General features: G+C 54.2%; 1 non-coding gene across 1 annotated transcript in view; it reads left to right on the top strand.

The window, feature by feature from the left end:
* Positions 1-3,294: 3,294 nt before the first annotated feature.
* The window catches only part of LOC126150030 (small subunit ribosomal RNA), a 1,908-nt gene continuing 202 nt past the window's right edge, over positions 3,295-5,000 (top strand). Inside the window, exon 1 of the ribosomal RNA XR_007531277.1 lies at positions 3,295-5,000. This exon is cut by the window's right edge and continues 202 nt beyond it. This is a non-coding gene — a ribosomal RNA (small subunit ribosomal RNA).

Raw genomic sequence — 5,000 nt, forward strand, 5'->3', positions numbered from 1 at the left:
TCTTCCCGCACTCGTAACGTGCAATCCACCCCTATATCATGCGTTTCATGAAGAGTTATATCCAATATGCCATATTCCCGCTGTCCCTATACATGCTCTAAGTAGCTCGCTTGCTACAGCAGCAGCAGCACCACGTCCGCGCGCTTCCCTGGGGGCACTGAACCGCAGGACGCGAGACCCCACGCCCAGTGGCAAACAGGACTCCTCTCACAATATAGACGGTCACTACCCCGCACAACGATGACGGTGTGGGGGCCATTTTACGACACCGCTTCCTGCGGTGCCAACGCTGTCGTAGAGTCGATACGCCATCTTTGGTAGAAGGCAACCATTCCGCTGTAAATGAGTACGTCGCTCGTAGTTCAGTCACCTCGCAGCACTGCTCAGTAAACTATGCAGGCCCACATAGATAGATCAAATACGCAAATGCCCCTATACATGCTGAACGTCTGTGCAAACAAAAGGAACCACACGTCACCCACACACTCTATCACACACTACTCTCTGCCTGTAACAGACACAGATGCAATAATTAAGCACCACCATGGACCAACGTCCGGTGCATCCTATCCGCCACAGTACACCAACCAGACTATGATAACCAGGCCACGAGGTCCAATCATAAAACAGAATATCCCACTCGTCCGACAACCACAATTGCTCAGATAAGCCACCAACACCCACACATGTCCCACACAGGGGTGCACCCAACATCACCACACTGCCTCGTCTTACAGAACAAACACACTGGCAGGAATGAAACACACAGGTCTGCCGCAACCTCGGACACGGCGCGCCCCCTCTCACTACCGAAAAGCGCATCCCAACGTGACATACCTCCTTTGACACACTGACGCTGCCTCGGGCATCCACTTCCTACGGTCAATATGAACGAACCTCGCCCCGCCCCCCCCCCCCCCCCCACCAACACGCCATCCCATACCACAATGTGTACCGTACCCAAACCTAACGTGTACTGTACTACAACGCAATGTGTACCAAAACACAACCCAGTTTGTACCTTAACCTAACCTATGTCACCTTAACCTAACCTATGTCACCTTAACCTAACCTATGTCACCTTAACCTAACCTATGTCACCTTAACCTAACCTATGTCACCTTAACCTAACCTATGTCACCTTAACCTAACCTATGTCACCTTAACCTAACCCATCTTGCACCTTAACCTAACCTATGTCGCCTTAACCTAACCTCTGTTGCACCTTAACCTAACCTGTGTTGCACCTTAACCTAACCTGTGTTGCACCTTAACCTAACCTGTGTTGCACCTTAACCTAACGCAATTTGCACCGCAATGTAACGCAATTTGCACCGCAATGTAATGCAATTTGTACCGCAATCTACCCCAAGTTGTACCGCAATCTACCCCAAGTTGTACCGCAATCTACCCCAAGTTGTACCGCAATCTACCCCAAGTTGTACCGCAATCTACCCCAAGTTGTACCGCAATCTACCCCAAGTTGTACCGCAATCTACCCCAAGTTGTACCGCAATCTACCCCAAGTTGTACCGCAATCTACCCCAAGTTGTACCGCAATCTACCCCAAGTTGTACCGCAATCTACCCCAAGTTGTACCGCAATCTACCCCAAGTTGTGCCGCAATCTACCCCAAGTTGTGCCGCAATCTACCCCAAGTTGTGCCGCAATCTACCCCAAGTTGTGCCGCAATCTACCCCAAGTTGTGCCGCAATCTACCCCAAGTTGTGCCGCAATCTACCCCACGTTGTGCCTTAACCTAACCCACGTTGTGCCTTAACCTAACCCACGTTGTGCCTTAACATAACCCACGTTGTGCCTTAACATAACCCACGTTGTGCCTTAACCTAACCCACGTTGTGCCTTAACCTGCTCTGTAAATGGCATATGACACGTTACATTAATGTATTGTTGTCCAACCGCAACCCGCTCAGAATGTTGTGTACACAGCTACGTGTCATCTCCCCATAACAGCTGTATTGCAGTGTGGTACGCCATAGAGACGTGTGGGAGTAATGGACGCAGTGGATGGCGATCAGCATGAGCCGTCTGTTCATGTAGTGGCGCGTGTATGCAGACATAGTAGTCTCTTCTCACACAATGTGATAGCACGGTGTCCCGCGTTCCACATCTGCGACATGCTACAGAGGCCGGTTGACAGTTCGTCGCGCAATGGACATCGCATACGTACGGGGGCACCTTCCACGTGCCCTCTAGTCGGGCACATTTTGTTGCGTGGATGTGAGCGGATGTAGTGTGTCTTGACACCTGACAGGCAGGCATGCAATAATAGTTGACTTTGCAAACGGGGATGGACGTGGACGTGTACGTTTACTGGTGACGTTACGCAAATGAACAACTGGTAACCCGTTGTGGTGCGGTTGATCTTGCTGGAGGTACATCTGTGAGGGCAACGATCGGTACAGCTATGACGCGGTTGTGTCAGCGATACCCACCACACCAATGAACGTGAATGTGGATCTGGGTGTGAAGCGATACGCGGCTGTGGGTGGGTGGGACTGTCCCCGGCCGGTGAGGGGGGGGCCGCCCGGCGTGCTGGCCGCGCGGTGCGTGGGCGCACGCGCTACAGCCGGCTGGTGGGGGCGCCCAGTGGCAGGCGCGCCGGCCGACGGACGCGGCAGGCGGCGCAGCTGCGCGCCGGGGCACCCTGCGCGCGGCGCCGTGCAGCCAAAGTGGGTCCTCGCCGGCCCGGTGCGAAGCGCGGTGGACATCTGCAGTGTGCTGGTCCGATTGAGGACTGTGTGCGTTGAGGATGCGCCGCCGCCCGGCACTCGGCGCCGCGACGCCGTCTGCTGCTCGGTCGCCCCAGCGGTTCTCGCTGGTGGTTTGTATCGCAGTTGTGCAGACGTGTTGGCACGTGCGCTGTGCTGGGAGAGTTCGCTTCGGCACCCACGTGGGGCCTTTGCCCTTCTGTGGCGCTGGCGTTGGAGCTGCCGGTCACCGTAGGTGGCGCGTGTTGTCTCCCGCCGGCAATGCCACGACAGCACGCTCCCGGGCCTCTGTCGGCAGCGGCAAGCTCAGTTGGGAGCACGGGTGGTCGCACCTAAAGCGTCTACTCGCCTAACTCCGGGCGATTGCGCCTCTCTCGAACCCGACCAAGTACTTAGGACGGCGCTGCGCGCCGCCGGGACCTGAGAGGGTTTCGAGGTGTATTGTGCAGGGGAGCTCAGCCTCCTCCTGTTTGCAGAATAATTGAGCGGACGCTTGCGTGTTCGCGCGGGCCCCCGGGACACACTCCCGGGCGGCCGGCTGCTCAGCTCTAGTTGACGCAGCTCCCTGGTTGATCCTGCCAGTAGTCATATGCTTGTCTCAAAGATTAAGCCATGCATGTCTCAGTACAAGCCGCATTAAGGTGAAACCGCGAATGGCTCATTAAATCAGTTATGGTTCCTTAGATCGTACCCACGTTACTTGGATAACTGTGGTAATTCTAGAGCTAATACATGCAAACAGAGTCCCGACCAGAGATGGAAGGGACGCTTTTATTAGATCAAAACCAATCGGTCGGCTCGTCCGGTCCGTTTGCCTTGGTGACTCTGAATAACTTTGGGCTGATCGCACGGTCCTCGTACCGGCGACGCATCTTTCAAATGTCTGCCTTATCAACTGTCGATGGTAGGTTCTGCGCCTACCATGGTTGTAACGGGTAACGGGGAATCAGGGTTCGATTCCGGAGAGGGAGCCTGAGAAACGGCTACCACATCCAAGGAAGGCAGCAGGCGCGCAAATTACCCACTCCCGGCACGGGGAGGTAGTGACGAAAAATAACGATACGGGACTCATCCGAGGCCCCGTAATCGGAATGAGTACACTTTAAATCCTTTAACGAGTATCTATTGGAGGGCAAGTCTGGTGCCAGCAGCCGCGGTAATTCCAGCTCCAATAGCGTATATTAAAGTTGTTGCGGTTAAAAAGCTCGTAGTTGGATTTGTGTCCCACGCTGTTGGTTCACCGCCCGTCGGTGTTTAACTGGCATGTATCGTGGGACGTCCTGCCGGTGGGGCGAGCCGAAGGCGTGCGACCGCCTCGTGCGTGTTCGTGCGTCCCGAGGCGGACCCCGTTGAAATCCTACCAAGGTGCTCTTTATTGAGTGTCTGGGTGGGCCGGCACGTTTACTTTGAACAAATTAGAGTGCTTAAAGCAGGCAAGCCCGCCTGAATACTGTGTGCATGGAATAATGGAATAGGACCTCGGTTCTATTTTGTTGGTTTTCGGAACCCGAGGTAATGATTAATAGGGACAGGCGGGGGCATTCGTATTGCGACGTTAGAGGTGAAATTCTTGGATCGTCGCAAGACGAACAGAAGCGAAAGCATTTGCCAAGTATGTTTTCATTAATCAAGAACGAAAGTTAGAGGTTCGAAGGCGATCAGATACCGCCCTAGTTCTAACCATAAACGATGCCAGCCAGCGATCCGCCGCAGTTCCTCCGATGACTCGGCGGGCAGCCTCCGGGAAACCAAAGCTTTTGGGTTCCGGGGGAAGTATGGTTGCAAAGCTGAAACTTAAAGGAATTGACGGAAGGGCACCACCAGGAGTGGAGCCTGCGGCTTAATTTGACTCAACACGGGAAACCTCACCAGGCCCGGACACCGGAAGGATTGACAGATTGATAGCTCTTTCTTGATTCGGTGGGTGGTGGTGCATGGCCGTTCTTAGTTGGTGGAGCGATTTGTCTGGTTAATTCCGATAACGAAGAGACTCTAGCCTGCTAACTAGTCGCGTGACATCCTTCGTGCTGTCAGCGATTACTTTTCTTCTTAGAGGGACAGGCGGCTTCTAGCCGCACGAGATTGAGCAATAACAGGTCTGTGATGCCCTTAGATGTTCTGGGCCGCACGCGCGCTACACTGAAGGAATCAGCGTGTCTTCCTAGGCCGAAAGGTCGGGGTAACCCGCTGAACCTCCTTCGTGCTAGGGATTGGGGCTTGCAATTGTTCCCCATGAACGAGGAATTCCCAGTAAGCGCGAGTCATAAG

This window comes from Schistocerca cancellata, unplaced genomic scaffold (assembly GCF_023864275.1).
Source record: "Schistocerca cancellata isolate TAMUIC-IGC-003103 unplaced genomic scaffold, iqSchCanc2.1 HiC_scaffold_964, whole genome shotgun sequence".
Taxonomy (NCBI): Eukaryota; Metazoa; Arthropoda; class Insecta; order Orthoptera; family Acrididae; genus Schistocerca; species Schistocerca cancellata.